This window comes from Pelobates fuscus, chromosome 6 (genome assembly GCF_036172605.1).
Source record: "Pelobates fuscus isolate aPelFus1 chromosome 6, aPelFus1.pri, whole genome shotgun sequence".
Lineage (NCBI taxonomy): Eukaryota > Metazoa > Chordata > Amphibia > Anura > Pelobatidae > Pelobates > Pelobates fuscus.
This window is the reverse complement of record NC_086322.1, coordinates 144,719,247-144,744,119: the sequence shown is the minus strand read 5'-3', so window position 1 is coordinate 144,744,119 and position 24,873 is coordinate 144,719,247. Positions and strand designations below refer to the sequence as shown.

Genomic DNA, 24,873 nt, shown 5'->3' with positions numbered 1-24,873 from the left:
CTCTGTGGGGCTTCTTAGAGAGACATGTTAAACAGTTAGCAATGTATGCAAACAATTACATAAATAGTCAAGGGTATTCTGGATAGATACTGGTCCCTCATCTATCAAGACCAACACCTCAAGGAAGTCTTGACACCGCATGTGTCACTCACGGCCAGAAGAGGGCGTAACCTAAAAGATCTATTGGTACCAAGTCACCTCTCCCTACCTAAAGTTGAAAATACGTGGCTAAGAACCCCGGCAGTAGGCACATTTCAATGTGGCCGCTGCAAGGCATGTAAATTTATCCGGAAAAAATCAAAAACATTTTCGAATTCCACCAGGACACTGACACATGAGGTCAATACTTTTTTCAATTGCCAAACGTCAGGTCTAATTTACTTCTTAACCTGTAGCTGCGGCCTCTTGTATGTTGGTAAGACCTTTAGACCGTTTAAGAAACGAATTCTCGAACACGTGAATTCAGTGAACCCCTCTAGACACATAGATACGGTCATCTCTAGACACCTTAAATTGAGACATGACGGCACAGCACAGGGCCTACGCTTTAATGGTATCGAAAAAATTAAACTGGGTCCTAGAAAGGGAGATATAGACAGTAAACTACTCCAAAGGGAGAGTTACTGGATCTTTACACTGAAAACCCTCTCCCCATTGGGTCTAAATGAAGGATTCTCGTATACCTCCTTTATATGAACATACCTCATATCACTTGTCTACCAACATGAGCCACCTGTGTCACGTTATTCTGACACTCAGGCTCTGCTACGTAGTGGTAATCAAGGCAATCTCTGAGGTTATCCACAACCACAATCACTATGATCTGGGCTTATTCCCCTCTTAGCCTAGTCGGTAGACTCCATACATGTTCAAGCACGTTCTATCAACAAACACATTAAAGCATTATGTGTAACTGTATATTTTGTAAATATGTATATAGAATAATTCTTCCTTTCCTTTTTAAACCGTATCCCCTAGTGTCCAATGAACATCTGTCCCAATATATATAACATTCCGCTTTACCCCTTATTCATACCACAACCTAACCATGCGGTGGATGTATAGAACCGCTATCCACAATGGGATTAGGACTATGCACTGTCCTTAGGATCTGAAACATAATACATATCAGCCCTGGGTCTATACCTGACGGCGGATACTTGAAGATCCTGAAGCTGTAGATCCACTATTTACGGATCTACATACTCTAACAATTCTAGGTGCTAGACTATACGGTATGAGCTAGACTATAGCCATACTAAGATAGGGGCTTCTAGTCCCATACTGATCATACATTATGATGCAGAACCACTTCTATCAGTACCAGAAGAGCTATAATAAACCCGTATTCGACCATAAGTCTAAACCCACGCAATATGCACAACCTAATTGGGGAATGTGAACAGAGACATTCCAATTGGGATACCTATATTGCCACACTGTTAACCAGAATAGATACATTCTAACCGGGCCATCTTGTAAACCCCGGAATACGATGTAATACTGGGTACTTTATTTCAGATTACGGTACCCATATTAGACTTTCACGGTGGACAATACCTCCAAGGACGGGCTCGGGAACGCACTAGTTCTCTCCCAGCACGTAGAGGGTTAACGAAAGCCGTGTTTACCTCGGATAATGGTTATACTGTCTATGGGCTGTACAGCTGGATTAAACCCCACAGCTACCTTGTATCCAAGGGCGTGCACGAACTCTTTCAGCACCTAGCGGGTTAAACAGCTCTCTAAGCACCAACACTATGAGTGACAGCTAGGATTAGCATAATGATCACATGACGATCGGGAACCCGAATGCGCATGACAGTAGCTTTCTGATTGGACAGAGCTAGCGATACCGGGACCTTAATTCATGTAAAAGGAGACTGAGACTCAGTCTCCAGTCAGCCCCTGACGAAGGTGCATCTCAGCACCGAAACGCGCGTCGGGCTCATCTGGGCTCATTTTTTCCTCACTCTTTTACTCACTAGGTTATCTATCACTATGTGCAGGCAACCAACATTCTAAGTATGGTTCTGCACATAGAGGCACCTTAAGTCTTCATTCATTTTTCACCTCTCTCTCTCATCTGGCGGTCATTATGTATGTGCCGGTCTAAGGTTATTTCCCTTTGACGATATATGGGACTGAATTTAGCATGCTTAATAACTTTTGTTGTTTGTTTGTTTTTTGCATGTAACCTCTACCCATTAGAGTTACAACCACCTGGCACTAGATTTGTGAGGGACCAAACAGTCCTCTCCAGTGGATTGACATTCATTCCACAGCCAGTAAACACATGCTGTCCCTTATTCATCTGTCGGGGGAACTCAGTATGATATAGTCCATTCATTTACAGGATATTCATCACGCTGAGTTTAATAATAGCCTAAGTTACCTGTTATACTACGTGGGGATCATAGTGTGACTATTATAGCACACTGGGACTAGTAGTAGCCCAAGTTACTCCACGTAGGGCACATAGTGTGACCACAGCCTGGACACCCATGTCAGTTGTATGACTATTACCTACTGGACATACCCATAAGCCACTGGGCTTGACCGTTCACATAGCCCTAATAAAGTCACTAGCCAGTTGCATGTGGGGCATATAGTAGGAGAAGGGTATCCCTAGAGAGACATTTATAGAGGTGAGCCACTAAGGCAAGATTGCACTTTATATTAGATGTGATTCAATTTATTCTATTTATCCACACTATTACTATTTCTTCAGATTACACAGCTATTATATTTATAGTTTCCTTTGATTTCCAGCAAACATACTCAACCAGTCTGGTTCTTTCCAGCTCTTTGAGTATTCCATTGGTTTTTTCAATTACATAAATATTCTCATCACTAGGAGGCTGAATACACCACATAAGTAAGTTCTTCTCTGGGATGAGGCTAGGCCACTGTTAGCCCAAATTGTATGCTTACACTTTAACACTTTCCCTATTTTGCCCATAAAATCTATAACAACATTTTCCACTGCGTACATAGATCAAAGAACTGTGGCACCTCAATTGTATTACATTCCTCAATTTGATGTAACAATGCCACATCCATAAATGACCTGGAAGGACACTATAACATTTTAGTATGTTTTTTTAATGGAACAGAGATGACTCTAGTAAATGTGTACCTATCAACCGAATCCTCCTCGTCAAGCTAGAACCAATTAAACATGAAGAGTTGATCATTTGTAGGGATTGTGATATTTTATTAGACCCACATTTAGATTAATCTGCTAATTCCCAAGGGCATCACTGGGGTACTTCACGGATGCGAAGTGGCAAACTACAATTATGCTTTAGGAATATGTGTTTGCCTGCCTCTGTGTGTGTGTGTGTGACTGTCTGTCTGTGTGACTGTCTGCCTGCCTGTGTGTGTGTGTGATAGTCTGCCTGTGTGTGTGACTGTCTGCCTGTATGTGTGACTCCAATTGTGTGTGTCGCTGTAGCTGTGCCTTTGTGTGTGCCTGTGACTGTATCTTTGACTATCTGCCTTTAACTGAGTGTGTGTGTGTGTGTGTGTGCCTATCAGCATGCGTGAGTGTCTGCATGCCTGTAACCGAGTGTGTATAACTGTCTGCTTGTGATGGAGTATGTGTGACTGTCTGCTTGTGACTGTGTGTGTGTGTGACTGTCTGCGTGTGACTGTGTGCCTGTAACTGTTCGTGATTGTGTGCCTGTAACTGTGTATGACTGTCTGCCTTTAACTGTGTGTTTGCCTCTGTGACTGTCTGCCTGTGACTGAGCATGTGTGTGTGTGTGTGTGTAACTGTCTGCCTGTAACTAAGCGTGTCTGACTGTCTGCATGAAACTGAACGTGTCTGCCTGTGCCTGTGTGTGTGACTGCATACAGGCAACTTGGTGGGGGGTTCTTAAGATCTATACATTTACTCAGGCTTTCTGCCCGATCACGTAATTACTCTCACAGAGACCATCACTGATATTGAAATTACATGGGACTTACAGACTATGCCATTAGGCAGGACGCCAGGACCTGACAAGTATACAACATTATATCACAAAAAATGTGAGTGCATCCTTGTGCCATATTTGAAAAAAATAATTCTTTAGGTTTTTAGCTGGAAATCCAATCCCTCAGAAAATGCTATCCGTGGATCTAGTTGCATTACCTAAACCAGGAAAGCCTCCATTCAAATGCACCAACTTGAGACCAATCTTACTATAATATATAGACTATAAGTAATATGCCGAAATATTGGCACTAACATTGATTCTGTGACCTGAAGATGTCAGTCACCTTATGCTATCATGATTTTTTTAGGTAGGGCAGAGAGGAATGCACTCAGATTGTTTCTTCTGTCCTTAGATGTGTAGAAGACGTTTGACAGCCTGCACTGGTTGTTTATGAAGCAAATTTGAATTGCCTTTGGTCTTCACAATATATTGGGGATGTCCCTTTTCACCTATTCTTTATGTACTGTCACTGGAAATTTTGTCCCACCATGCACAAGTCTAAAATATATACAAAAGACTGAACATTTACTAGTTACCTCGGCTATGTTAGCATGTGATTTTAATATGCATCATCCAAATTGTACAAATGTTATTGGGGGGAGGGGAAGGGGGCTTCCATTCATTGTATTTTTTTTGTCAATACACATTGTAATATTCCAATTGTGAGAGCTGTGAATATATCGCTGATATTTAGCGTAATAATCAATAATAATAATAATAATAATAACCGTCATGAATTTAAAAAAAAGAAAAAGTAAATACATTAAAATGTTAAAAACCTTCAATATATAAATTACCTTTTTTGCATTTGAATAATGTATTTAAATTTCTACAGCAGAAAATAATGAGGTATGCAGCTCTACCATAAATTAGAAATATTATATGGTTGTGTACACGTAGGAGGTTCAGCTTGAATTTCGCATTCAACAGTTTGGAAGCTTGAAATGAAATAGGAAGCTATAAATCTAATATCCAGGTTACTATCTTTACGATAAATGGTGGTCAGAAAGCGGACAGAAGTTCACTTACAGCTCTGCATGATTTATTGCATTAGCAAGCACTGAAATAATAAATGAGCGTACTTGATTGCTGTTAAGCCATATACTATTCACAGCCAGAGTATTTAATTCTTTTGATGAATATGGGTCTGCTCTTCTACACAAAAAGACAAATTTGTAAAGCATTCTATCAAGAATTACAAATAAGACTTTTCACAGTATGCAAAATGAATAGGGTTAGGAGACCTATGGTTTTAAAATAAATTATATTGCAAATCACCTTTTATATCAATCTCAGGAGGTTCTGACAACAATTATTGACTGTTTAATGGTCTTTGCAGGTAGCAGGCAAACATTGTGACCTACTCCCTACTTCACACCTGTTTCATGTATCTAATATAAATAATGCAATTACACATATATGCCACCTGTTTTCATGTTGTGAGGCTTAAAGAAGTAATTGGTTTAAATTTGGTTCAACTGCTCTGCTAAATGAAGGTATTTGCATGCTATATATGAACATGAAATTCTGCATATAATTTAATATATTCAGCTTCAATAGTGTGTTCTGGTAATCAGATTTAAAGTCAATTCTGGTCTAATTTATACGTCATTGTTTTTTACAGTTTAAGAAAAATAACTGTAACGGACCATTTCAGCAGACATGGGGTTAAAATCGTTTAGGCGATAATCCCCTTTTCAAAGACAGGCACAGCTACTGTAGAATCACCAAAACTCACGAATTGAATACAAGTGAATGCACCAAACTCCCGAACTGCATACAAGGGAATAAGGTAGCACTCCAAACTCCCGAACTGGAACCTCATGAATAGCTGCTAGCAGACGAACAGGAAAAGCTCGCAAGCGGATTACACTCCTGGCAATCAGTCTCTATCAGCATACAGTGAATCCCCCCAAGAACGAGACAAGGCTCCGTGTTGAGGGTCAAGCAGTGGTCTGTTTATTGAGGGCTACCTGCCCCTGTACTTATGCAGGTCTCCCACCTGGTGGACACTCCCCTAGGGGACCAGATGGAAGACTGTAACAACGGACAGACAAGTACCAATTACAGACAAAAACAGCAAACACTTTAAAATACATAAAGACACATAAAACACATAAAACACAGACATGTCACATATCCCCAGATAGCTGGGATCTGAGCGCACAAAACTACCAAATAGCGCTCAGATCCTATTCACACAGTTCAATTGCCATGGAGCCAAAGTCTTTAATTACACGAATTGGCTCCATGGCTGTGCTATCTGGGTTAACATTCACATATACAAACTACCGAATTAACATGTATTCGGTTAGATATGCACGAATAAGAACCCGGGGGCTGGAGGCTCAGCGGTGCCTGCACGTAAAAGTGTCCGCTTTTAGTGCACTCATTCTGGGCTGAGCACCGCTGGCCGTCCGGGGAGCTCCATAACACCGCCACCTAGCGGCCGCTAAGTGTAACCGCGGCCACCCAGTAACAATCAATTAAGCTGCGGTTAACCACAGCTTCAGGGAGGTAAATGGAGGGCACACACCAGCTTCTAGGTGGCCAATTAACGGTGCCTGCCGGCTCCCCACGGCTCTGGGGAGGCTAAGAAAGGGCTGTTTGTTCGGTAGATAGAATCTACCGAATGGCTGTGCAGAAAGGAATGAATAACTCTTTCTGCACAGTAAAATTAACTGTTTAACTGCCGGTCCATAATCCAAAGGCAGCAGGCGGGCAACCAGGCTCCTCCAATGCAATGTGGCGAGATTGGTCTCGTCACAATAACTTTATTAAACAAAGCCTTAGAAGTAATAAAAATAGTGGGAAAAGGGTCAGGGCTAATATAAATAGAATGTAGGCAACGGCCCAACAAAGAGTAACCCTCAAACCCTCTGAAGATAAAACATGTGACACAAAAAACTGAAGAAGGGCTGTGCCAAGAGGTAGATATTAATAATAAAAGTAGTAATAATATTATATACAATAGTCCTAAAACAATATAATTAGTAAAGTCTCACTAACTCAGTGGGACTAAAGTTCTAATAAAGTCACGAAAAGATGAGATAACCAAAAAATATAATAAAAGACAAAAACAAAGTCTCACACAGAGGTAAATGTCTTTATGGAGTACTGTTTTTTTGGTGTAGAGGCCAGAAATTTGCTTCAAGTATCTTATTGGTGTTTTTTAACATCTAAATTTTTATAACTATTTTGTTCCCATAGAAATTTATATTCCCGATTTAATTCTTGCTCATTCATATATAGTGGCATTGCCACTGTCTTTGCTACGTTTAACTTATAATTAGATACAGCGCCAGATTTCTGCATGGACTGCATCGCTTCTTTGGTACAACTATTTGACTCTATGAGAGTCAATAAGGTGTCATCTGCATATTGACTTGTCTTATTTCTCCATTGTTAAAATTGTAACCCCTGATCTTTTGATTAGAGCGGATATCTATTGCTAGAGGTTCAGCTGATAACATGTATTATTATATTAATAATTATGATAATTATTATTATTTATAATATTTAAGAAAGGTGAGAGAGGACATCCCTGGCGGGTTCCATTATCCACGTCAAACCAGTCAGAGTAGATCCTGGGTCCTATAATTCAGCCTGAAGGACCTGAGTACAGCGCCATAATAGCTTGGCTGATATTCCCCTGGAAACTGAAAGACTTTAAAACCGCCTTGATGTAGTTCCAGTTGACTCTATCGAAGGCTTTCTCTCCATCTAGGGCCAGCGTTAAAAGAGGTTTTTTTTTTTGCATGGATTCTTTTGTATATGCTTATGATTTTCTTTATATGGTTACTCACAGATCTCTCAGGTAAAAAAAACCTGCTTGATCCTCAGAGATCAGCTTTGAGATTATAAGCTTAATTCTGTTCGCCAATACTGATGCATATAACTTATAATCGATATTAAGGAGCGCAACTGGTCTATAGTTTATTTCACATGGAATTTTATCCTGTTTTAATACTGGGAGGATATTTGCTTTTAATATTTATTTCGGTATTACTCCTGTAACCATGAAGTTGTTAAATAATAAAGCCTTAAATTAGAGGGGCAAAGGTTTAAAAATAATTTCAGGAAGTATTACTTTACAGAAAGGGTAGATGATGCATGGAATAGCCTTCCAGCTGAAGTGGTAGAGATTAACACAGTGAGGGATTTTAGGCATGCATGGGATAAGCATAAGGCTATCCTAGACTTAAGATAAGGCCAGGGACTAATTAATAGTATTTCGAAAATTGGGAAGACTAGGTGGACTAAATGGTTTTTATCTTTCGTCTTATTCTATGTTTCTATGTTTCAGTCAGTTTCAGGCTTAAAAGCTTTTTATATAATCTATAGAACAAGTCTATAAAACCATCTGGGCCTGGGCCTTGTTTCTTTTTAATTTATTTATAGTCTCTTCTACTTCAGATTCTGTTATTGGTCTGTTTAATTTGGTTAGTTGATCTACTGTCAAGGTGGGAAATTGTATGCTGTGCAAATATTCATCAAATTGTTTGTTAGTAGTTTGTATAGAAAGATTATATAATTTCTGATAATATTCTCTAAAAGCCTTCCCTATAGCTTTAGGGGACAAAAGCATCTCTTGCTCTCTGATATTTTTTGTAATGGTTGTATTGGCTCTTCTTATCTTAACTTTATTCGATAACAGTTTATCCTCCTTGTTACCTTTATAATAGTATGTTGTTCTTAAAAATTGAAGATTTTTATTTGCTTTATTTAGTAACTGATTGTTAATTTTAGATTGTACTTCCTTTATTTTTTCACTTGTTTTTTGGGATAGTGAGATCTTAATGACATTACCCATTTCCACAAGTGCAATGTAGAGCTCCGTCAGGGATTCCTCTCTTTTTTCTCTCATTTGGGCATCTAATTTTATCAACTGACCTCTGATCACACATTTAAGTGCACACCATTTTGTGGTGATAGGTACTCCACACTCTTTATTATACTCATAGTATAATGATATTGAGTCTGCTATGTGTTTTCAATTTGCCTCCGGCAGGATTATCCTTTCGTGTAGTTTCCACTCTGGTCTCTGTCTAATTAATTGTTGCAGTTCTAACAGTACAGCATCATGATCAGACCATGGAACCAACCTTATCTCGGAGGACTCTGTCCTAGCCAACACTCCTACATCCGCTAAAATCATATCTATACGTGAATACGCACAATGGGATTTAGAAAAACATGTAAAGTCTCTCTCTTTAGGGTGTAATGTCCTCCAGGTATCTAATAAGGACACTCTTAGAATTAGTTGACAAAGTTTACTAGCTTGATTAATACGATTCCTGTCTATCTTGTTCTTCAGTCTTGTTTTTTTTTTTTATCTAACAAAGGATTATGGATGCAGTTGAAGTCCCCAGGGACAATGACTGATCTCTGCCTGATCCTATCTAATCTAGACAAAAATTGAGCGATGAAACTCACAGGAGATTGATTGGAGTATAAATATTTGCTATAGTATATACAGTCCCTTCTATCTCGCATATCAAAATGATCAACCTTCCTTCCGTATCTATGTCTTGAACTTTTTCCTTTTTCAACCAGTCTAAAAGCATACTCCTTTTCTGAAATGAATCAAGGCCTTGAGTATTGATTGAAACTTGCCTTACCATTAATGTCAAGAAATTACCGATACACACAAGCGGTCTCCAGCCACACATTTACCCCTGGTCCCAGAACCGTACATTAAAAAACATGAACAACATATATAAAACATAAAACTAATCCCAATCGTTAATTGGGAATTTAGAAAGTGTCTCCTCCTACAGGGACACCTCATCATGTCTATAAGGTGAGGGTGTGGAGATACATTCCAGAGAAATCATATTTTGATTCCAAAAGGCACGCCTTTCTTTATAATGAATGGAAAAAGGGTAGGGTTGCACTCAGCCACAATATTTCAACACAGGGTGCTACTGAGCATGGGTCAGCAAACCTCAAGGAATACGTATTAATGAAAAAAATTCTCAGGCACTCACTGTAATTGCTTCCAGGCAGATTTATTACGACGTTTCGACCTGTAACCAGGTCTTTATCAAGCTCGATAAAGACCTGGTTACAGGTCGAAACGTCGTAATAAATCTGCCGGGAAGCAATCACAGTGAGTGCCTGAGAATTTTTTTCATTTCTTTATAATGAAGACAAAATTTGGTAGAATTATTGCACAACAAAACAAAAACAAAATAAATCCCTTTTTTTTTTTTACCATTTAGTAATTGACATTACCTTAGTGTTACTTCAAACCTATTTTGAATAATACTCTCTTATTTACCCATTAAAACATTAGTGACAGTTATTAACATTCAACAGTGTCTTATTCTTTATATGTCTATCATACAGTTTCCCTTTAATTATCCATAATGACTCCAGCTTTTAAATATTCATTGTGTATCTCTATACTTTTTAATTCCGTTTTTAATTAACTGCAATTCACAGTCTAATGAATAAACCCATAATGGTTTATAATGGTTTATAATGGTTAGAAGGGATAAAAGCACTTTGAAATACATATTTTTATATATCAATTTTATTTTCGGTAATGTCTTCCATTTGCTCTTTAGTTAGTAGTTTAAGAGGGCAAAGCTGGTAATTAGCAGGTTTAACCAGGAAATTGAGATTTATTCACCATACTCCAAACTGTAGCAAGTTGATATCAAAATGTAAAAGTTTAGGCAAAAACAGATCATCTGGAAGAATTCTTCAACTTATCAACAGTCATAGCTTGGCTATTTCAGCTTCAGTTTTCATACAGGTAATCCTCCCTTTGTGACTTACTTGCATAACGACTGCTTAGACATATGACCAGCTCACTAGTGATTCGAGAGATTGTTCAGGGGAATTCCCTAGCACATGAGAGACTTGGTTGTCTTGGCATACTCGCTTACTGACCAATTTGTTTTATCTCTGAGTCATAGGAACGGAACTCGGCCGGTAAGTGACGATCATCTGTATTTAGTTTTGATTTGCTATAGTGCAGTTTAGTAAGTAAAGTCTTTCCAATTTGATATATTATCACTAGACCTCCAAAGAGCTTCTAAGAAAAATTACGTTCACACAAGTTCTAACAAGTTCTGCCACCTCGTCTCGCATTGCCCATCTCCTGTTATTCATAGTATCTTATGAAAAAAATCATCTTTATCTTTAACCTATCTTTGTATGCATGATGGAACACCAGTAATGCAACTTTCCTGTTTAACCCCTTAAGGACACATGACATGTGGGACATGTCATGATTCCCTTTTATTCCAGAAGTTTGGTCCTTAAGGGGTTAAAGAAATCAAAAATTATGCACGTTCAAAAGATGGAGTTGCTGACGAGGGAGAGCTTTGAATGAAGCATTTCTCTATTTTCTTGCCACCCAGATGCCACCATGGAAGAGGGCAGGCCATCTTGAAGGTTCCTTACAAAACATGCAAAACATCACACATTACCATGTGATACAACACATGAGAAGTTCATAGTAGTTTTCCTTTAATAGTTATACAAAGAAATATGAAGAATTGTATGCTGTTTAATTGTGTTAAAAGCTTGCAAAGAAGACATGGCCAGTATTAACCCATTGACTAGCATTTATTTGAAACACAGGGTACCTAGCTAGCATATATTAATATTATTTATATTATGCCAACAAATTCTGCAGCTTTCCACAATAGGTTGACTAACAAACAAGTATTTGTGACAAAACAAGTTGGATGCACAGTAACAGAGGGCAATGCTCAAACAAGCTTACATTCTAGAGGGAGTGAGGTAAAGTGGCACAAGATGTAATAGTAGAATGTATTTCATGTATTGGGAAAAAGTGGGTTACGAGAATAATTTGATGGGTTTGCTTTTTTGGATGACACTGTTGCAGGAGAGGTAGCAAGATGGGTTACCAAGGTACAGGGAGGGAATGCTCTTAACAGTTTAATTGATATGCTTTCCTAAAGAAGTGAGTTTTTTTTTTGGATATTTTGAAGAAACTGAGACTGGGTAACAGTCTAATGAAGCAGGGAAGGGAGTTCCATAGGAATGGCACAGTCCAAGGTACAGGGAGGGAATGCTCTTAACAGTTTAATTGATATGCTTTCCTAAAGAAGTGAGTTTTTTTGGATATTTTGAAGGAACTGAGACTGGGTAACAGTCTAAATAAGGAGGGAAGGGAGTTCAATAGGAATGGCGCAGTCCTAGAGAAGTCTTGAAGGTGGGAGTCAAAAGTGCGACTACAAACAGAGGATAGGCTCAGACTTTTGGCCTAGCGTAAGGGCCTGGACGGAACATACTTGTGTATTAGAGAAGATAGTTAGGTAGGAGCAGGATTAAGTAGACCTTTGTAAAAAAGCACTAGAATTTTAAATTAAGTCCAAAATCTTATGGGAAGCCAGTGTAAGGAGTGACAAAGGGGGGAGGCATGGAAGCAAATTCTGCCACTGCAGGCAGTGGCGGCTATCTAATTAGGTGATTTATGCGGCCGCCTAAGGCCTTGCGCTGGCGGGGCCTTGTGGCCGCCTATTTCGCCTTAGGGTAGACTTACATGTCGGGTCATCGGGCCCAGGCCCCCTCCAAGCCATCTGCCCTGGGAGGGAATTGCCTACAGTCTGCAGCTCCGCCAGGAGTGAGCTGCAGACTGTAAAGTTTCTCGCAACCTCCAGCCAATCAGAGCGTTGCTGTGGGTTACCATGGCAACACTCTGAATTCTGGAGATCACGAGACTCCTATCACATGATCTGCAGCTCACTCCCACGGAGCTGCAGACCGGATAGGAAGCCTACTGGACTACCAGGGAGCCAGGACACTGGACTACCAGGGAAAAAAAGGTATTTATACACCTTCCCTCCCACTGCCACCAATCACCCCCTTACTCAGCTCCCTGTCATCCCTTTACTCAGTCCACTGTCAACCACTCACTCTGTCCCCTGTCACCCCCTTACTCAGCCCCCTGTGACTCCCTCACACAGCCTTCTGTCACCCCACACTCAGCCCCCTGTCGCCCCCTTACTCAGTCTCCTGTCACCCACTCACTCAGTCCCCTGTCACCTCTCACTTACCCCTCTGTCACTCCCTCAATCAGTCCCCTGTCCCCCCTCACTCAGCCCCCTGTCACCCCTCACTTAGCCCCCCATGTCACCCCTCCTTCCTTCACTGTGCCCCCAGTCACCCCTCACTCAGCCTCCTGTCACTCCTCACTCAGCCTCCTGTCACCCCCTTACTCAGCCACCTGTCACCCCCTCACTCAGTCCCCTGTCACCCCTCACCTAGCCCCCTGTAATCCCTCGTTCCCTCACTGTGCACTTGTCACTCCTCACTCTGCCCCTGTCACCACCTCACTCTGCCCCCTGTCACCCCCTCACTCGGCCCTGTCACCCATCACTCAGCCCCCTGTCACACCCTCCTTCCCTCATGCTGCCCACTGTCTCCCCTCCCTCACTCTGCCACCTGTCACCCATCCTTCACTTACTCTGCCATCTGTCACCCCCTCACTCTGCCACCTGTCACACCCTTTTCCCTCATTCTGTCATCCCCTCCCTCTCTCACTCTGACACCTGTCACCCTTTCTCTCCCACACTGCCACCTGTCGCCCCCTGCACACTCTGCCATTTGTCACCTCCTTTCACACTCTGTCACCTCCTTTCACACTCTGTCACACCCTCCCTCTGACACTCTCTATTAACTGTCACCCCCTCCCTCTCACACTCTGCCACCTATCACCCCCTTTCACACTCTGTCACCCAAACTCCACACTCTGTCACCCAATTTCACACTCTGTCATCCCGTCCACACACACACACACACACACACACTGTCACCCATCTCGACACACTGTCAACCCCCTCCACACACTGTCACCCCCTCCACATACCCTGTCACCACTCCCCACACACACTGATACCATACTCCCACACAGTCACCCTTCCACACACACTATCACCCCCTTAACTCTGCCACTCACTTTAATCCCTCCTGATCCTGTCACACTCACCACCTACAACCAAACTGCACTCACCTGCCCTCACTCTGCCACACTCAAATTAACCCCCTCTACTGTCATGCTCCCCACTCCTCTCCGTCACACTCACTCCTCCAACGTGCCAAACTCACCTCCAAACCTGCCGCACTCACCCTTAACCGTGCCGCACTCATCCTGTACCATTAACAGGGAGTGTAATAGGGCAAGGGGAGGTGAATGTGACAGGATTAAGGAGATTAATTACCAGGGCGAGTGTGAGTGATGACATGGTTGGGAGGTATCCCAATGTTGGCGGGTATATGGCATTATTGGAGGGAGTGTAATAGGGCAAGGGGAGGTGAATGTGACAGGATTAAGGGGATTAATTACCAGGGCGAGTGTGAGTGATGGGGTTGTGACAGGATTATTCCTGTCACAACCCCATCACTCACACTCGCCCTGGTAATTATCCCTGTCACAACCCCATCACTCACACTCGCCCCGGTAATTAATCCCCTTAATCCTGTCACACTCACCTCCCCTTGCCCTATTACACTCCCTCCAATAATGCCATATACCCGCCAACATTGGGATACCTCCCAACCATGTCATATTCACCCTGTCACATTAACAATTTAAGCCTGTCACGCTTACCTTATCTCACCCTGTAACACCCCCTCCTCCAACCATGTCACACTTGCCCACCCTCAGTCTCACACTCACCCCTCAACACTGTCTCATTCACCCCCTCACCCTGTCACACTCATCCTGCCACAGTTACCCTTTGTAATGAAATCCCTGTTTTAACAAGCCTCGGAGGAACAGCATTTCATTTAAACGTGCGTATGTACGCCTATTTCGTGCAGTTCCAAAGAACCGAACAAACTACCGAAACACCCGACCTCCCACTGAGGCCATGTGCCACTCATTTACCTCCCAGACCTTGCGGTGAACCACAAGATAATTGACGAAAGGCATGGTGGTCCTCGTTCGTTTGACGAACACGTGGCAGTCGCCATTTTATAATCGTCGAACGCTCAGCGGTGGAAAGGCAGCAATCCTCTGGAACTATTTTCGGACACTTATTCCGCCACCAACCGCTGATACGTACCGAGTCCTCGTTCATACGGTTAATATCTCCCGAACACGTTAATCAATTTGCCGTTTGGGACTTTCCTTTCACACAAGACATACCGAACCCAGGTAGCTACAATTATGGAACTCTTTTCGGATTGAATTTCCCGAACAACTGGTGAACTTAAATTTTACTCGACGATATTGAGAACTGTGTTCGTGGGATCTGAGCGCTATTCGCCTATAATATGCGCTCAGATCCAAGCTATCTGGGGGTATGTGGAACAGGGGGAATATGTTCGGTTAAATCTAAGTTATAGATTTTAATACAGTTTTGTAAAATATAAAAAGGACATGTTTTTCTCTACCTGGAGATAATTAGGTTCTCTGCAACCACTTAAGTTAATTATCTCCAGGATAGAGAGGAGGGATTACACTGTTACTGTGGGTGTGTTTACTAATTGTACTGTACACTGATTGGTGCTGTATATTTTGTCACAGTCCTCCACAAGGTCCCATGTGTGAGTTCCCTTGCTGGAAGACCATCAGAAAAGGGCTGAGTTTGGCCATCAATAAAGCAGATCGTTTACCCCTTCATGAAGTCTCGACTCATGTTTGGGGGATTGGGAGCTTTAATCACTACTTCACTCTTCTCAGCTTGGATTTCGGGAGATGCTACAAGGATCAGCGCTGCACGGATAGCATGATCCTTTACACCCTTTACAAAGTCTAGAGTCGCCCCTGGGTGCAGTTGAGATGTGGAAGCCAAAAGAGCTGATAAGTTTACCAAGGAAGGCAGTATAGATAGAGATCAGAAGAGGGCCAATGACAGAATCTCAGTGAATACTGACAGAGAGGGGTTGCAGAGAAGAGAAATAGTCAGAAAAGGAAAAACTGGAAGAGTGCTGGGAGAGGTAGGAGGAGAACCAGCAAAGAGCTAAGTCTTGTTTAACTGAGATAAACACACGGTAAAACAGTAATTTTATGCATGGGCAATGCTGATCGGACAAACATATAAATAAAAATTGCACAAATGTACACATTTTCTATTTCTCATGTATACATTCATAGAAAAATTAGATAGTGTACAGCAGTGTTTCCCAATTGGTGTTCCGTGGAACCTTAGGGTTCCACGAGAACAAAATTGGAATTCCGCGGCATTTTGCCATAAGAGATCGCAGGAGTGTGATCTTAAGCCCGCCCTGCCATCAGCCCGCCTTGCCGTCAGCACGCCTTGGCGTTAGCACGCCTTGCCGTCAGAGCCCACCCTAGCGCCAGCCCTGCCGCCCACTCTGCCATCAACCAGCCACTTAGACTTAGCTCATCGGTGAGAGAGCCCACCCAGCCGTCAGCCAGCTAGCCCAGGAGTCAGCCATTTTCTATCAGTAGAGGAGTGATAGAGAGTGGTGCTGATAGTTAAAGCTCTATTATTGTCATAGATAGAAAGCTCTGTTAGGTAGGGACATAGAGATCTCTGTTAGGTAGGGACATAGAAAGATATGTTAAGTAGGGAAATAGAAAGCTCTGTTAGGTAGGGACATTGACATTCTCTGTTAGGGACATTGAAAGGCTCTGTCAGGGGCATTGGAAGACTCTTTGAGGGGCATTGAAAGACTCTGTCAGGGGCATTGAAATTCTCTGCTAGGGACATAAAAGACTCTGTCAGGGGCATTGAAAGACTCTTTGAGGGACATTAAAAGACTCTGCTAGGGACATTAAAAGGCTCTGCCAGAAAACATGCTTGAAATAGTTGTATCTACTGTTCCTCAAATAGCAGAGACAAGTGACAAGTAAAAAAAAAAGAAAAGCACACAATGCTAGCCAATCTTCTTCTCAAACAAAGAAAAGAAAATATGATGATAGCTACTTGTCATTTGGATTCACAAGTACCAGAAATGAAGATTGTCCTGAAGCACAATGCGTACTTTGCAATAAAATATTGCCAAACAGTTCATTAGCACCTGCTAAATTACGTCGTCATTTTGAGCAACACCACGCAGAGTACAAAGATAAAGATATTTACTTTTTTAAGTGAAAGCTAAAGGAGTATCAGAAGAGTAAACAATTTATGAGCAAAAAATTTAAAAATGCTAATGAAAATGCCACAGAGGCTTCTTACAGAGTGAGTTACCACAAAGCACTTTCAGGAGAAGCACACACAATTGGGGAATCACTAATAAAACATGTACAAAAGAAATAGAGTCATGTATTTTAAGTGAGAAGTTAATGCTTTGCCACTTTCCAACAACACAGTTATGCGCCGTATTCATGATCTTGCTGATGACATCCATACTGAACTAATTTCTCGACTGCATCAATGTGATGTGTACTCACTGCAATTAGACAAATCCACAGATGTTTCAGGACTTTCAATTTTGTTGTTTTTTGACAGATATCATTTTGACAAACAGATTGAAGAAGACTTGCTTCTGTGTGAAACTTTGAAAACTCATATCACTGGTGAGAACATCTTTAACTGTATGCAGAAGTTCATGAGCACACACAGTATAAATGTGTGCAGTGATGGTGCCAAAGCAATAGTTGGGAAAGTGGCAGGTGCTGTGACACGAATAAGAAATGTAGCAAAAAAACAGCACCAGTTCTCACTGTGTTCTTCACAGACATGAACTGGTAGCTAAAAATATTTCAATCTCACTTAAAACTGTGCTAGATGAATCGGTCCAGATTATTAATATTATAAAAAGTCAACCATTACAGTCACGACTATTTAAAATGATATGTGACGGTGTGGGTAGTCACCACTCTGCTCTGCTTTTGCATTCAGAAGTCCGTTGGCTATCACAAGGTAAAGTCCTTGTTAGAATGTTTGAATTTCATCAAGAGTTGTTTGCATATTTCCAGGATCATAAATTTGGATTATCTGATGGATTAACAAATAATCTGTAGTTATCCAAAGTAGCATATCTTGCAGACATATTCACAAAATTAAATGACGTATGTTTATCACTCCAAGGAAAAAAAACTAATATTTTTTGTAAATCTCTTTTTATTTTTGAGGCATATGAGTGAACAAAACGATCGTATATATGCATGGTACACGAGACATTTACAATTGTAATTTGTGTGTTTTTTTCATACATCATACATTTGTTATGCAGCCTCTTTTTATGGGCGTAGGTTACAGGTTAGGTATGCCGTATGTGGTAAGGTAGTTTAAGCATAGAGGTCTGCAGTCAGGAAACACATGTCACATTACGGCTTTGAGAATTAAACTATATTTTAACAAGTTAGACTGTCTGCTTAAGTAAGAACTCCTATGTAGGCACTATCGTGAGGTGTATAGCTGTGCGTCACGGGTTCGGAGCTTCAGGCGTCGGAGTGTTTGCTCATGTTCCTGAGTGTTTGCTCATGACTCCCTGTGACTGTAGGTGTCTGGGAGTAGCTCGCTATAGGTTGCGTTATGTGCCAGGTGGGGAGTTCAGGTGTTATGTGCGGTCACTTTTGTGTGGGTGGTCCCAAATGCATCTATATGTGGTTCCTCGTTTGTAGACACTATTCATGTGGTGTTTAGGGCATTTGTGAGTTGTGTTTACTCCTAACCAAGGGAGTAGCGGGGGGGTGGAGGGTGTTGCAGGTTACTTATTAGGGTATGTGTACTGCTGCTTAGGGTGTTTACAAGTTAGGCTCCATGAGGTGGGCAGGGTCTGCCCGTGAAGGTTATGAATGCTTTCTCTTGGGACCTGGGTACCATTCCGGTCTCCCCTAGTGTGAGCATGCATTAACATCAAATGGTAAAACAAATGACAATATAAATGAAAACACAAAATGCGAACAAATAGGAACTGTGCTACAGCTCTCGATGTTGCCGTAGGTTTGGTTGACTTTAAGTCCAGTCATGTGGGTGAGTCCAAGGATGTTGTTGCCCGTGGGACAAAGGACACTGCGGTGTCAGGGTTCCAGGAGGTGGTCTGCTGTGGTATCTCCGTGGATGTCGGTGTGAGTCCCAGTGTGGACATAAGAGCAGGGATATCCGCCCCTGTGGTGATCTTGTGGACATTGCCGGCGTGATTGATCGTAAGGGTTCTTGGTAGTCCCCAGCGGTATTGTATCCCTTTGGTGCGTAGCTGATTGCTAAGGTGGCTTAGAGATTTCCGCCACTGAAGTGTTGCTCGAGATAAGTCCTGGTAAAAGGAAAGCTGTGAGTTCTCAAATGTGAGGGGAGTTTTGCCGCGAAGTGCTGTCATAATTTGAGTCTTCTCGTGTGTTGTGGTGCAGCGGAGGATTACGTCTCTGGCATCATTGGTAGGTGCATTTGTCGGAGTCGGGAGACGGTATATCCCATCCAGGGTGATTTTACGGGCTGTTGCCGGGGGTACAATTAATGCAAGAGATAAAATATTTTCACTGTCTCGTAAGCTACAGTTTTGGACCTCATCTGTTGAGCAAAATAATTTGAACTCTTTACCAACACTTAAGGATTTTCTTAAAGAATCGGAAATTGAACTTGAAGATGAAATTTGCAATGAAATTGTAGATCATCTTCGCCATTTAATCACATCTATTAATCATTATTTTCCATTCTTGAATGAAAACAATAATGACTGGGTTCGAAATCCATTTATAAAAGACAAGCCAGACAATTTTTCTGAAGTAGATTTTGCTTTTTGGGGCAATTTACGCAAAGAATACCCAGAATTGTCCACGTGGGCAATCAATGTTCTGTTGCCATTTGCCAGCACATACTTATGTGAAACTGGATTCTCGCTTTACTCTGCAACAAAAACAAAGTATCGAAATTTACTTGACGCAGCTGCAGGGATGTGAATACAATTGTCTACAATTAAGCTATATATAAAAAGAATTTGCCAGCAAAAGAGAACATTACACTCATTGAAAAGTTTGCGCTGCGTTGCACTACTCTACGGCACACATTTTTTTGTTGGGGTTCCAAAGTTTTGTTATTTCATGTCAAATGGTTCCAAGGGAAAAAAATAATTGGGAAACTCTGGTGTACAGTAACCCTTATTTTTTAATATTTCACACAGAGATCAAAATATTACCGTAAAAGCAAAATTAGAAATTTTATCATATGCAGTAGGTGCAACAATTGACAGATATACATAAATAAAAATTTAAAATACCTTACTTATAAGTATTTTTATGATGGCATTACTACTAATAAAGATTACTAAAAATGACTAGAATGAGCAGGTTAGAATAATTTGGTTTCGGCCGAACCACTTCATTCAACAAAGAAAATAAATTTGGGGAAGGCATAATTTATTCAATGCAATGGCCCAGGTCGTCATAATTTTGTTACTCAAACAAGTTTATAAGAGATATTTAGGCAGCCAAAAAAGCAGGAAAAAGGTGATTATTACTACTGTGCACAAATGGCTACTATATTTCTTAAATGCCTTGCCTAACCTAATGGTTAGACAATATTTTTGTATGTCAACACTGAGTTGGCAAACTAGATTGTTATATATTTGGATGACAAAAAAAATGGAACATAGAGAAGTTAGTTTTACAATGATTGATTGTAATCTTTTTCCTTTTGTTATCCTGTTTTCATGTAAAATGGTGAGAAGCAGTCATTTTAGGTTTAAAAAAATGAAAGGAAAAATGTTCACCCCTTCCACCCTGACAAGAACAAAACTTTCCCACAAATCCAGTCTGCAGTTATGGTACTTTAATGTGGAAAAACAGTGCCCTATTAGCTTCTTCCCAAACTGCATCTGCAGAAAAAGCAGGCACCAAAATACTCAGGCCTTTACAGAGGGGAGAAGGGGCAATAGAAGGGATATTTTTTTATAAGGTGGGTGAACAAGGGGGTAACCTGTCCAAAACTGGCATTACGGTGGATCAAACGTTTCTGTCACTTCCCTAAATGAAATAAGAATTGACACTAGCTGCCCTATTATTGTCTAATCCTCACACACTAGTGTGGAGTCAAAGCCAATGAAGTAGTTGGAAAATAGGCTATGAATTGCCTTTTGATGCTTCAAAATTCTTTGTAGCATGCCTAAAGTGGGGTTCCACCACGTGCTGACATCCTGTTTAAGATCGCCTTTCATTCACTCCTGCCTTAAGAGTTGTCTAACCTTCACACTACTCTAGAAACCCACAGCAATCCTCATGCGATGATCAAGTATGGTTGGCAGTAAGGTTGTATCTACTTAATTGACACCATACCCAGATACCATGGGTTGCCACCAGCATGTTATCAATATAGCTAGGCATGCTGGTCAGTAGAAGCACTCTTTAAATCTGGGCAGTCAGGTGCATGATTTTGTTAGCATGTTGTTTTTACACAGCCCTGATATTAAATCCAACACAATGTTCAAGAGTGGACTGTTAGACTCTTAATTGTGATGATGAGGAGTCCCAACTGTCCCTGTCCAACCTACTCACTATCTTTAGCATCCCCTGCTCTACCTAAGGCTGGGTGGTAGAAGTGGAGGAGGTACAGAGACTGCTGCTGTTCCTACCTTCTTAAATGTCATTGTCATTTTCTTAAATGCCTTACGTTTGTGTTGATAAATGGGTTGCGCTTGGTGAATTTACTAGTCCTCTAACATTAATGTATCACTGGCAGTAGCTAGCTAGGTAGGCACAGCTGAAAGTTAAAGCTAGTCACACTAGAATCCATGATGCAGGCTATTTCCCACACACATACGGGCAGAGCAAGGATAAAGCATACTGTATCACTGCTAGTCTGTCTCCCTCAATGGCTGCATTCAAGGAGTTTTCGAGAATCGTCCTGGAAATATAGACTGTTTTACTAATTCTCCTGTTTCCACTATTGGTCAGTTGCCATTTGATTTATGAATAAATCAACATTTACTAAATGTGCCATAATCATTTGTTTTCAACCTCTTGATTGGGCATTTGACTGGGGAGACCTCCGGTTCATCATGGCAAACTAAGCTGATAATTTGCCCCACCAAAAACAGTATCTTCTCTATTCCATTCCTATTTTGCTAATGTTAAGAATTACAGGCTTCTTATCATTCCTGGAGTATAAACAATGGTCACAGAGGCTTTATGGAATACATTTCTTTTAGAAAACAATTTTGGTAGTTAAAATTTAACTTGAACTCCTAATCTACTTTGATAAAGGTACATCAACTTTCTTTTAAAGAACTGTTACTTCAGTTAAAAATATATATATTATATAAATTATGGTTGATTAAAACAGTATCTGTGATTATTTTTGAATAATAAATCAGCATTATTTTAAATATGTATTAGTCACACAAGATTCATGTATCGAAACCAGCACATATACTGGTGAATGTGACCGTGGCACAATAATTGCCACATGACCACCATATCTACTGTAATTCAAGCATATTTGTGCTTCACACAGAGCTAGAGTATTAAATGTGTCTTTTGCTGCCACTCTTTTATCATATTGTAAAATGTTCACTGATAAAACACAAAGGGGGCGGAGCTAGCATCCAGCCTGAGCAGATATGCATCTCAAGAGCTGCCAGTTACAGCTCTTAACTGTTAAAAAAACGGGGTCAATCCTTGACCCGCTACCCCCAAACAACGGGTAAACAGCTTAAACGATAGGCCGCAAAAACAAAAAATATCGGAGAGCTATTTTGGAGGCCGGAACAGAGACCTGTCATGGCGACTCCTTCAGATGGGCCCTCCCGATTCCCTGGATGACTTGGGCAGTATATGCACTCGGCGGGTGAGATAACCTGTACCCTCGATGCCCACAGCCACTACAGGCACCCCAGTGACGGAGGGTACGCTGAGAGGCCTTCTGGCCAAACTCCGGTGCAACATCGCGGCCGACATAAGCCAGTTCCACGAGGAGATCAGCGTGGTGTTGGCCTGCTTCCACAAAGCTGAGCTGAGCACACAGCGCATGACACCCGACTCACTGCCCTGGCGCACAAAGTAAAGACATTGCAACGCAACCATGCCATGCATGGCGGTAATGGAGGATAGGAGAAGGTGGAACAATGTGACGGTGAGAGGCCTAGCGGATGCACCGCCACCAAAATACCTTACTTCTTCAGAAGACTGCTGCAAAACCTCTTTCCAGCTAACAAAAAGCCCAACAAGCTAAAACTATGCAGTTTGACAACTGCTAAAGGATTACAGCTTCACCTAGGGCCAATGTGGGGTCATCCATTTCCTGAATGGGCAAGACCGCCTTACCTTTATGGCCGCCGTGCGCAGCAAGTCTCCATATCGGTTTGAAGACCACGACCTAACGTTCTACCCAGACTTATCCAAATTGACACTGGAATGGAGAAGATCCCTGCGTCCTCTAACTATGGAACTTTCAGCTCACAACAAATCATACAATTGGGGTACCCCACGTTGCCTGATAATCACCAGCAACACTGGGACTTACAAAGTCACGCAAGCATCGAAAATAACAAGCACCTTTTAGCAACTTGGCCTGCAGGCTGCATCTCGGGTACTACACCCTTCACATGCCATGTTGCGGAAAACCTGGGACCATGACAGAATCCAACCATTTGTCCCGGCCGCACAGAAGGGGAATCCAGCAACTGTGATGCTACCATGAGAGCCCAGCGGGCATCCTGTCTATTCTAACAGTTTACATACATTCTGTTTTGTTGCTTTGTTTTCATGTTCTTTACCACTACTGTATCTTTAATATTCCAATATAGAGTGTCCACAGATGCTCCTATTATGAAGCGGCTTAGCCGTACCTGCTGGCAAGTTGGATTTATACCCACACATATTCCTAACCCCTCAGCCCACTAATGGTCTGCACTACTTTGCAATTTTCCCCCAGCCTAAATGGGTGCCAGCCTCTGACCACTGTAACCTGGCCTAAGTGCCTCTGACCCTACCCGCAGTCTACAGAGGCAGCCCGAATTCTCTACAGAGACAAGATACATAGATTTGTCCATAATCCACAATAATTGAGAGAGATGCGCATCTCACTCTATTAACTCCTACATAACTTACTTATATTTATAATTTATCTTTTCTACCTTCATATTTCTCCACCTAATATAAAAAGAGGCAGACAATGCAAGGAGATCCTTGCCCACAGTTCCCTACTCTAGATGTGTATGTAATGTGAAATGTTGGAATGCTGTCTTAATATCTTGTAATCTCATGTCTCCAATTTTACTGTTGTACCTACAATTATGTCTCAATAAACAAAGATTGACAAAAAACAAAACAAAAAAATAACACAATTATGATCACTGCGGAAAGGTCCATTTTTATGTGTATCCACTAAGAGCTGGTATTGCCTGGCAACTAGGAAACCTTAGTAATTAATTACATAATATACACTTTTAAACTCTTAAAGTGGTACTGTCACCTAACACCAATTGCTTTCTCCTATTGGTTCCTCTTCTCTTTCTTCATTTCTGAACTTTCATTAGGGACTACTTTATCCTGTGTATTTTTCCTACACTTGGTAATCTTGACAAAGGGTGGAGCTTAAGGCAAACTTTACCCTTGGTTAACTTGATAAAGGAAGTGGAGCTTTCCTTAACCTTCACCATTATTTCACAATTGTCAAGCACATGAATAATACATAAGACCATATAGCCCCTACTTTGTCTTAAGTTTTAGAGAGAAATTGAACAAAAAAAAAGAACAGATTTGTGTGGCTATCACCTTGGAAAATGTAGCACTCAATAGATGTCCCGTGAAGAAGTCCAATGTAACTGATTCTTGGGCACCAAAAACTTTCTATAACATATTAAATGGCTGATTTGTGTGCACTGAAGAAAAAAAATTTCAATCTGTAATGAAATGTGTTGGGACTTCAGTATTTATTATAATCCAAGTTGGTCTTTTCTGAAAGAGACAATGGAATTTGAGGAAAGAAATAAAGAAAAAAAGAAAGAAAGAAAGAAAGAAAGAAAGGGCTTATTCTTTAAAATGGTAACTCCCTAAAGG

General features: G+C 41.2%; 1 pseudogene; it reads left to right on the top strand.

Annotated features, from left to right (window-relative positions):
• Positions 1-16,816: 16,816 nt before the first annotated feature.
• LOC134566103 (zinc finger BED domain-containing protein 5-like) lies at positions 16,817-19,950 on the top strand (annotated as a pseudogene).
• Positions 19,951-24,873: the final 4,923 nt, after the last annotated feature.